This window comes from Piliocolobus tephrosceles, chromosome 8 (assembly GCF_002776525.5).
Source record: "Piliocolobus tephrosceles isolate RC106 chromosome 8, ASM277652v3, whole genome shotgun sequence".
In the NCBI taxonomy this organism is placed as follows: Eukaryota; Metazoa; Chordata; class Mammalia; order Primates; family Cercopithecidae; genus Piliocolobus; species Piliocolobus tephrosceles.
In genome coordinates, this window is record NC_045441.1 from 62733776 (window position 1) to 62745560 (window position 11785).

Here is an 11785-nt window from a genome sequence, read left to right on the forward strand (position 1 = left end):
CCCCCCCCCCCCCCCCCCCCCCGGTTCATTCTACCTCATTTCCAGGAATGGACAGGACAGGAATCCCTGGTGGAAAATGAGTTGACTTTTGAGTCAAGCAATACTGTACAATCACAACTGAAGTTTTTTTTTCCAGCACATAGCTGGGGAAAGGCCTTGTTTATGTCTTCTCATCATAGCTTAAAAAGCACCTATAATGTCTCCTCAAGGGCAGCAATACAATCTTGACATACAGTCTAACAGTACTTGTGCTTGTCAATGATTTCAAAATGCTTTACTCTAAATCTTTTCTCAGTTTTCAAGTTTACAGGGCAAGGAAGACATTAATGGATTTGGATATTTTAATCATTATAGTTTACCAAATGTAAAGCTGCAAATTTGTAAGTTTTAAAACCTTTCAATTCATAAGTATTAAAGAAATACAAACGTCAAAAAAATTAAATTCATTGTCATCTTGTAATCAAAGAATTCTGTGTTGTTTACAAACTTGGCAAGCCACATTTTTATTTTTAATTTCCGAACTACTAACTCTGGAGGAAAAACAAACACCATTAACTTCCTCTTCAGTCATTAGCTGTCTATGCCTTGTGTGTTTATCGCTTCCTGCCACAAGGAAATACGTTTGAAACAAAGAATGATATTCAAAGAGAGTTCTCTGGGTTTATCTAAAATCATTCTCTCAGGAATTGAGAAACAGTGTAAAGAAACATGATTAAATTATGATACAGAGTGATAAGACTATGGAGAAAACCTTCACATTTTTGTCTTATTACATTATTTCATCCAGTGCTTACCAGGTCTGCAAAGATTATTTAATGAATAAACTGAGTGTAGTCAAGTTAAGTAACTTTTCTTCACCCACACAGCTAATAAATGGCAATATATCTTCCCTTCCTTATGATTTTCTTAATAACATTTTCTTTTGTATAGCTTACTTTATTGTAAGAATATAGTGTATGAAACATACAACATAAAAGAATGTGTTAATCACTGGTTTGTGCTATCAGTAAGGCTTCCAGTCAACAGTGGGGTATCAATGGTTAAGTTCTCAGGGAATCAAAAAGTTATACATGAATTTTCCACTGGGGGTGGGGATGGCACCCTTAACCCCTGTGTTGTTCAGAAGTCAACTATAGTTTGATGCCTGTAATTCTAAAAATATTATCACTTAATAATATTCAAGTATTTACTTGAAGTAGTAAGGAAGTAGACATTTGACAGTGGGTGAAATCCATGAGATAAATAATATTCTGCATGGTTTACAAAGGTAGGAGTTTACAAAGGTAAAACATGCATAATATTTAAATATTTAAAAGGAATTTGGGACAAACAAATTTCTGAGAAGAAAAAAAATCTGTAAATACATAGATGATACAAGTGATTTCAAAAGCTGAGTAACTTTATTTAATAAGAGTGAAAATCGGGAAAATAAAAGAAAAAGAGAAAAGCACCAATCTTTATTTCAATATGCTATTTAACAGCTATTTCAGCAATAGTGTAGAAATTTTTATAGAAACTTTTTCCACTCCAACGTATTTTCTGATCATTATTTTCCTCTTGCATCATAATCTTACAGTTAACGTCTTTTATCTTGCAATATTGGGGGGTCTTTTTATAAGCCAGGTTATAAGTACAATTTTTTGACTGATAATGGGTTTATCAGGATATAGCCCCATTGTAAGTTGAGAAACATCTGTATAATTTTTGGCGAAGGCAAGTCATCTATGCATGTACATGTGTATCCCTATCCCTATGCATATATATTCAAACACACAAATACATATGCCCATAATCATTTATGCACACATATACACATATTTAATTATATACAATTATATATGTATATCTAGCTATGTATACAAGTCCAAAATTAGACAATTCATGTATGAGCTAAACAAGTATTTATGGCCAGGCATGGTGGCTCATGCCTGTAATCCCAGCACTTTGGGAGGGTAAGATGGGTGGATCACCTGAGGTCAGGAGTTTGAGACCAGCCTAGCCAACATGGTGAAACCCCATCTCTACTAAAAATACAAAAAATAATTTGCCAGGCTGTAATCCCAGCAGGCGCCTGTAATCCCAGCTAGTCAGAAGGCTGAGGCAGAAGAATTACTTGAACCCGGGAGGCAGAGGTTGCAGTGAGCCGAGATCATGCCACTGCACTCCAGCCTAGGCAACAAGAGCAAAACTCTGTCTCAAAACACACACACACACACACACACACACACAAAGTTATTTACAAGTTAAATCTTTTTATGTGTTTCACTTTGTGCTCACATAAAAATATCTCATGCTCTTAAAAATGTGAGAAAACCAATTCTTTGGAGGATTCAATTTAATTAATGTGTCTTGGGTTTTCTGGCACTTGGTTTGCACCTCAGTAATGTATGAGAAAGGGTGACTTGGAGGTCTCAGATATGACAAAGTGTCATCATATCAGGTGACGCTGACTTCCTCAACACACAGTGCTCGTGAGAGACCTAGGATGGTGACAGGCATGCACCTGTGTTCTGGGTCTCTGGGAGGAACACCAGTCTTACCATGCCCCACAAGGCTCTGTAAATCCTTGAGGATTCTGGCTCAGTATGGTCAAGCGGGGCCTGGGAACTCCCATATTAATAAGCTCCAGGTGATTCCTTTTTTTATTTCTTCTAACAAAAAATAAACAAAACAGGATACATGTACAGAACGTGCAGGTTTGTTACATAGGTATATATATGCCATGTTGGTTTGCTGTGCCTATTGACCCGTCCTCTAAGTTCCCTCCCCTCACCCCTCACCCCTCAACAGGCCCTGGAGTATGTTGCTCCCCTCTCTGTGTGATGTGTTCTCAATGTTCAACTTCTACTTACGAGTGAGAACATGCAGTATTTGGTTTTCTATTACTGTGTTAGTTTGCTGAGGATGATGGCTTCCAGCTTCATCCCTGTCCCTGCAAAGGACATGATCTCATTCCTTTGTATGGATGCATAGTGTATATATTCCATGGTGTATATGTACCACATTTTCTTTAGCCAGTCTGTCATTGATGGGCATTTGGGTTGGTTCCATGTCTTTGCTATTGTAAATAGTGCTGCAATAGACATACATGTACATTTGTCTTTATAGCAGAATGATTCATATTCCTTTGAGCATATACCCAGTAATGGGATTGCTGGGTCAAATGGTATTTCTGGTTCCAGATCCTTGAAGAATCGCCATACTGTCTTCCACAATAGTTGAACTAATTTTCATCCCACCAGTAGTGGGGATTCCTATTTCTCCACAGCCTCACCAGCATCTATTGTTTCCTGACTTTTTAATAATCGCAATTCTAACTGGCATGAGATAGTATCTAATTGTGGTTTTGTTTGCATTTCTCTGATGATCAGTGATGTTGAGATTTTTTCATATGTTCACTGGTCACATAAATGTCTTCTTTTGAGAAGTGTCTATTCATATCCTTCGCCCACTTTTTGATAGGGTTGTCTTTTTCTTGTAAATATGTTTAAGTTTCCTGTAAATTCTGAATATTAGACCTTTATCAGATGGGTAGATTGCAAAAATTTTCTCCCATTCTGTAGGTTTCCTGTTCACTCTGATGACAGTTTCTTTTGCTGTACAGAAGCTCTTTAGTTTAAATAGATCCCTTTTGTCAATTTTGGCTTTTGTTGCAATTCCTTTTGGCATTTTTGTCAGGAAGTCTTTTCTCATGCCTATGTCCTGAATGGTATTGCCTAGGTTTTCTTCTAGGGTTTTTATGGTTTGGGGTTTTACATTTCAGCCCTTAATCCATTTTGAGTAAATTTTTGTATAAGGTGTAAGGAAGGGGTCCAGTTTCAATTTTCTGCATATGGCTAGCCAGTTTTCCCAACACCATTTATTAAACAGGAAATCCTTTCTCCATTGCTTGTTTTTGTCAGGTTTACCAAAGATCAGATGGTTGCAGATGTGTGTGCTATTTCTGAGGACTCTGTTCTGCTCCATTGGTCTATATATCTGTTTTGGTATCAGTACCGTGCTGTTTTGGTTACTGTAGCCTTGTAGTATAGTTTGAATTCAAGTAGCGTGATGCCTCCAGCTTTGTTATTTTTGCTTAGGATTGTCTTGGCTATACAGGGTCTTCTTTGATTCTGTATGAAATTTAAAATAGCTTTTTCTACCTCTGTGAAGAATGTTAATGGTATTTTGATGGGAATACCATTGAATCTACAAATTACTTAAGCCCCAGGTGATTCTTATCAGACAAGCCTGGGAAACATGAATTTTGTACACAGGAAGAAGCACACTGAAGAAGGTGGCTAAAAATATGGTTTGCCCTATACCCTTGACAGTAGGAATGCCTTGTGATTACCGACAATTTCTGTAGGCCATGGCAAGCCATGGAAGATTTTCGAGAAGTGACATGACTAGATTTGTACTTTAGTAAGATTCACTAGGCAACACTGTATGGATTAGGCTGAATGGAGGGGAGAGGGAAAGTAGACTAGTTGTTAGTCTAGTACAAGAGTAGTAGCAAGAAGTAATGAGTGCTAAGGATTGGCAACAAAAATGGAAGATAAAGTTCATTAACATTGAAACAGATTTGATGTGGAGGGGAATAGAGTAAGAGTTTTAAAGATGGTGCCATGGTTTTAACCACAGGTGGCTAAGAAAATATCTGTGATGTTCATAGAAAGAAGAAAGTCAAAGGACTAGACTGAGTGAAGTATGAGTTAATGAAGTAACAAATGGTCACAAGAAAAGCCACTTTCTAGAAAAGAAGATAGAATAGGATTTTAATCCCAGTTCTACTTTTCTCTTTGCTAGGATGTGCCAGACATGCCTCTTGAAGTCTCTGACCCTCAGTATCCTCATTTATAAGTAATGCCAGTAAAACCTATGTCACAGGATTGCTGTGAAGATTCAATGAGATTATATGTAACACTTTGTCCACATTAGGTACTTAATAGGTAATTTTGTTTTTGCCTGCCTTTATTTTCACTGACTTGTATTTCCAATGACCTAAACCCATTTCAGGGACATAGTAGGTACTCAATGTACATTTACTGAATAATAAGTTACTACTGCTATAATTCTATGAAGACTGAGAAAAGATCACGGGATTTGCCCATTAGGCAGTAACTGGTACACCTAGAAGTTGCTTAAATGCACAGGGGTTTTGAACACTTGGGGGAAGTAAAAGTCAGTCCAAGTATACCAGAAGGGCATTCTAGTTCAAGTTAGTTTTGTAGAGTAAACATTGTTTTACTTTTATTCTGCATGTTAAAAAGATAAAGTCTTCCAATTAGAAAATAAAAATCTGCTTTTGTTAACATTAACAGTTTTCAAAACCTTCTTATGCTTTATTTAGAGTTTTTACAGTACATTATCTTATTTGATCATCTGTCCTTTGAAGTATGGAATTCAATTACCACATCACCATTTCTATTTTAAAGATGAGAAAACTGAGATTCTGAAAAGTTGAGTGACTTTCAGGGCATGAAGAGCAGAGCCAGGAATTTAATTAAGGTCTTCTGACCACAAATTTGCCTGGCTTCCCACTCCTGACATTCCTCAAGCCAATTCACGTTAATCCAGACAAGCTCTCTTCTGTTTTCCCCCCACCCGAAGTTTTCTCTAAGATTTGGAAGTGAAGAGTGGGGCAGAGTCTTATGGACTTTGGGAATTTTTTTTTTTTTTTTTTTTTTTTTTTTTTTTTTTTTTTTTGAGACGGAATCTCGCTCTGTCGCCCAGGCTGGAGTGCAGTGGCAGGATCTCAGCTCACTGCAAGCTCCGCCTCCCAAGTTTACGCCATTCTCCTGCCTCAGCCTCCCGAGTAGCTGGGACTACAGGCAACCGCCATCTCGCCCGGCTAGTTTTTTTTATTTTTTATTTTTTATTTTTTTTATTTTTTTATTTTTTTTTGTATTTTTTAGTAGAGACGGGGTTTCACCGTGTTAGCCAGGATGGTCTCGATCTGCTGACCTCGTGATCTGCCCGCCTCGGCCTCCCAATGTGCTGGGATTGCAGGCTTGAGCCACCGCTCCCGGCCGACTTTGGGAATTTTTTAGTGTAATGCTCCTTCCTTAAAACCCAACCAGCACCAGAGAGCACTATCCTACCACAAGTCCAGTGCCAGCGGCAGATGCCAACGCCAGCAGTGCACCTCTTCCTTGTTAGCTTCAACAGAAAAATCTGTTGTTCAGTTGGGAAATATCAAGATTGTCTTTCTGGAAAATGTCCCTGTAAAGAAGGTACAAGTTTTAATTTTAGTCTTAACCAGTCAGCTAAAAAGAAAAATTTGTCTTGACAGAGGGTTAGCACTACCTTGTTACCACTGGCTATGGTGTTGGACTGCCTAAATTCAGATCCTGGCCCAGTTGATAATAAGACACATAACTTTAGACATGTTAACCTAGCTAGGCAAGTCTCTGAGGCTTGGTTTTCCATCTTCAAAATAGGATTTTAGAAAATAGTCCTTACTCCATAATGTTTTCACTCTGATGAAATGAGATATCACATATAAAGAACTTAATACACTTAGAACCTGAAATACAATGAACACTCAATAAATGGTCACTGCAATTCAGCAATATGTGATATCCCAGTTTTATAGAAAAAGCAACACAGGCCCAGAATGATCAAGATACTTGCACAAAGTGACAAAATACCATTTTGCAAGACTAATCATGCTTTCCTTATGGAGAAAAAAACGCCCGAGATAATCGCTGGATTTTTTCATTGATTGCAAGTGCCCCCTTTATTCCGTTGATTTTAAATCATTCATTTAATGTACAGCTTCAATTTATAAATTGGAACAATGTGGAGGTAGGGGAAAACGAGGCCCATAGCTGAGATTTAATAATCTTGAATATAAGAAGTGAGTTTAAATATAAAGGGGAAAAAAGGGGCTTTTTAAAAAATATAGATTTATGTACTCTTACCTATGCTTATAACAATATTTAAATGAGATTTATTTGTCCCTTTTCAAAATAGAACGAAAAGTTTAGTTTTCATAACTAATTAGACAATATTTCCTCTTTTAGAAAGGATATGTCATCTCCTAAATGGTAAGGATTTTATATTGACTTTATCCTGTTCTTTGTGCTTTCCTGATGCTTGCTTTAATAGCGGTTCTCAACTTTAGTTGCACATTATAATTACCTTGGAGGTTTAATGAATACTCATGCCTAAGCCTCATAAAAGTCAAATTAAGTCAATATCATTGAAGTGGTGATCCTGGTTCAGATTCTTTGTTTTCGTTTTTAGTTCTCCATGTTATTTTAATGTATAGTCCAAATCAAGAATCAATGGCTTTCCTGATGTCTTTCAAATAACAAATGGCCTTTTTTTGCCTCGATTGCTGCCTGTAAATAAAGTTGTTTTACTTCTAACCATAAAAATCATTTGCTTTGAAAGCCAGTCTTGACCTTTAGTGCAAATTAGTTTGATTTCCCATGATTCTAATCAAACACTTTTGTGATATTGCTATTCTACTAATGCTCCTAATAAAGTTAGGTGGGAAGAATAACGTAGGCAGACCACATTTTACATAGCAACTCAATTACAGTACTAGAAAAAAAAACAGCACATGCAGGATACAGACTAAAGCAAGCTCTGCAGTATTTTTAAGAGATTAGGTATAAATTATAAATCTTAACAAAAACGTAACTCTGATACAATAGCACAAAAAAATACAGTACTCTAACATTAAAATATCTGACACAACTATATAGCTGTTATTCAATATCCTACACCTTTCAAATGAATATGCTGGATTCTGATTGTGAAACATCCCTATTTTGAAAATCTGAAATCCAAAATGTTCCAAAATCTGAAGCTTTTTGAACACCAACATGATGCTACATGTGGAAATTCCTCACCTGACCTCAGGTATACAAATTTTGTTTCATTCACAAAATTATTTAAAATATTGAATAAAATTACCTTCAGGCTATTTGCATATGGTAGGTATGAAATATAAATTAATTTCATGTTTAGACTTGGGTCTCATCCCCAAGAGAGCTCGCTATTTATTTATTTATTTATTTGAGATGGAGTTTCACTCTTGTTGCCCATGCTGGAGTGCAATGCAGTGATCTTGACTCACTGCAACCTCAGCCTCCCGGGTTCAAGCAATTCTCCTGCCTCAGTCTCCCAAGTAGCTGGGATTACAGGCATGTGCCGCCACGTCCAGCTAATTTTGTATTTTTAGTAGAGATGGGGTTTCTCCATGTTGGTCAGGCGAGTCTCAAACGTCCAACCTCAGGTGATCCGCCTGCCTCAGCCTCCCAAAGTGCTAGGATTATAGGCACGAGCCACTGTGCCTGGCCGATAGCTCATTATTTATATGCAAATATTCCAAAATCCAAATACAAACTCTAAAACACTTCTGGTCCCAAGAATATCAGATAAGGAATACTCAACCTGCAATGACAGGTAACAAAAAAAATTTATAATTTATATATTTTAAAGGCAATAGTTTTATTTTCCTGGATTATTTAATAGTGACTTTTTATGCATACTTATTGTGAGAATGGTAGAATGAAAAAAGTTTTAGGGCACTCAAAGAGGAGGGTAGGAGAAAGACACTCAGCAGCCCAGGACACTTTACCATTTATGTATTGTCACTTTAATATCTTAGTTTATAAACTGTTTAAAATGGCCAGGTGTGATGGCCCACACCTGTAATTATAACACTTTGGGAGGCCAAAGCAGGAGGATCTCCTGAGGCCAAGATTTTGAGATCAGCCTAGGCAACATAGCGAGACCCCCATCTCTACAGAAAAATAAAAAATTTAAACTAAAAAAAAACTGTTTAAAATGATAAAAATAATGAACTGTTCTGCCAATCTTCTCATGCTAGGAAAACTTTCCAAAAGCAGCCATCTTCCGTGGGGGAAAAGATGGAATAAGGTGAAAAAAATGGAATCTAAGGAAGGAAGGTCCCCAAGGATTTGAAACTGACTTAGGGTCACAAAAACAGGCAGCAAAAGTTGAGGAAATTCTTTAGATTTGTCTCCTTCTAGCCATCGTAATTAGTACGTATGTAGAATCTGAAGCACAGGTAGAAAAACTCAGGATTGGGGGATTGGTTCATTTGTTTACTTAAATATTCAAGGACTTTTTTTAAAAAAATGAACCACATATTAAGTGACTGGCAGCCATAAACAGGTATAAGATACTGCCCTGAAAGCTTCAGTGACGTTTAGTCTTGTCCCTCTACTCTCCTCTCTTTCTTCCGTCTTAATTGATAAGGTGATGCTTGCTGATTTGATACTACACGAGTTTTTGACTGTGACCTCTCTTCTTATGATTCTTAAATTCCGATCTTTGAATTCAACTACTCTTCATCAACCTTAGTCTCAAGCCAGTCTCCTGACAACTAGCAGAACTGTGGTTAACAACACAAACTCTAGAATTAAGGCACCTGGATCCAAGTGCTAGATTTACTGTGAGACCTTGACAGAGCAAGATAACTAACCTCTCAAAGTCTCAATTTCCCTGACTGTAAAATGGGATAAGAATAGTACCTACCCCAAGGCTTATGAAAGTAATTCACTGACATAAAGAAAATGCAGTGAAAGCCTCTGGCTTGTGAGAAAAATTGAACAAACGCTAGCTATCTTTTCCATCAATATCTCTCACTCCCACTAACTCGACTGTCATTCTTGAACTTCTAAATTACCTTCATTACCTCCCACTGTGTTTGTCTGTTTTCCAGTCAGTCATCACATATTGGCTATTCTTTTGAAACACTTTAAAACATTCCTCTCCCTTTTTATTTCCCCCACAGAAGCCTGCTCCTAATACTTGTAGGACATAGACCAAGAGTACAAACGGAAGCCCAGAAATCATGTTTCTAAGTTTTTTAAAAGTATAAATCAACCTATCACCTGTCAAATAAAATACAGGTGCCTTGAAAAAATATACCTTCACAATGACCTAGAAGACCAGATTTAAATTTAGAATTCTCAAGCTCTTCAAGTTTCCAGGCCAGAAAGTCTCAGCAAAAGGAGAGAGAATTGGTGCCTAGATCTTGGCTCCTGGGCCCTGCTGCTGGCCATGACACACACCTTTTCCCCTACTCCAGACCTCTGTGGATTCCCTTTCCTCCATCCTCCCCCAATCAATGCCTGTTGAAATTTTACACATCAATCAAGGACATTTCAAATGCTTCTGTATTCAAATTTCCCTTGAGCCAGATGTGATCTCATTTTCCTCTGAGTATCCAAATTATTTTGTTTCTATATATCCTAATAAAACTTACAGCATTTTGACTTGCATTTGTACCAGTACCCTTGTATTTGGTTTTCCTATTCTTTAGATCACAGGTTCTCTCTGTTCAGTGCTCTCAGCATCTAAGAATCCGCTAATCAGATTTTTTTTAAAGGACCCCTGGGCTCCACCCAGAACCAAGCACAAGGTGGGGTCAGGGGACAGGTATGAGTAGTTTGTAAAGGGCTGCTATTGATGCTGATGTGCAGCCAGCGTTCATAAAAATTGTATAATTGTGGTGGAGGCCTAAACTTTTTTTTGTACTCAATATATTCATCTGAATTGAATTTAAGCTGATACGTGTTTTGTCCTCTGTAAAATACTTTCTGGTCCACAGGCCACACATAATCCTTATAGTTACTAAAATGATTTACAAGTACTAAGGCATGGTGGTGGCTTGTGCTCTAGAACTGTGCAAAAGGAGACATACAAAGAATTAATCCAATAGTCTAAATTGTCCCTTTTATCTTTATTTTAGCATTTATTCTGTATGGTAATCTCACCACAATATAATGAATTTACTAAAGGCATGATCAGTGGGTTATTCCTAATGCCTAGAACAGTGTCTGGCACATATTAGGCATGAAATAAAAGTTTGGTGAATGAACAAATGAATGAAATGAATAGCAATTACAAGCCAAGCCAGCGTGACTTCAGAAATTATTTCAGATGTGTAGTAGCTGAATAATGACCTCTCAAAAGATACCCACATCCTTATCCCTAGAACTTGTGAATGTTACCTCTTAGGGCAAAAAAGGACTTCCCAGATGTGCTTAAAAGTTCTTAGATGGGGAGATTATCTCAGATTATCCAGGTGGTCCCAAAATACAATCACACAAATGCATATAAGAGTGAAGGAGGAGGAGAGATGATACACACGCAAAAGAAGGCAATGTGACCCCAAAGGCAAAGACTGGAGTGATACAGTCACAAACCAAGGAATGCCAGCAGCCACCAGATGCTAGAAGAGAAAAGAAACAGATTGTCCCCTGGAGTCTTTGTGGGGAGCAAGGTCCTACTGATACCTTCATTTAAGCCCAGTGAAACTGATTTTGGACTTCTGGCTTCTGGAACTGTGAAAAAATACATTTCTTTTGTTTTAGGCCACCAAGTGTGTGGCAATTTGTTACAGCAGCCACAGGAAACTAATACAACATAGAAAACTGACATCCAGAGAGATAAAGTAACTTGTTCTCAAAGGCCCTAAGTTAGTTAGGGCAGATGGGGGTTTCTAATAGGTATTTCTTGGCTCCTTCTGGTATTCTTATTCTTTCCAATTTACTCTGCTAACTGCCACATGTTATACAGCCCATTGAGTTCTGACACTCTTTGATCTAATCTGGTTACCAAATACAACCTCTTCTATGGCCACAGGATGGAAACCGTAAAATGATCAATCTCTCATACTCATCAATCTTATCAGAGACATGGCTGATTTGGGGGGGAAAAAAAAAAAAAACTAAGAAAAATCACTTGACAAAAATGACAGGACAAGGTTGCTAGTACAAGGTCCAGAAAGATACACAGAGCAAATATTTTCATTGCA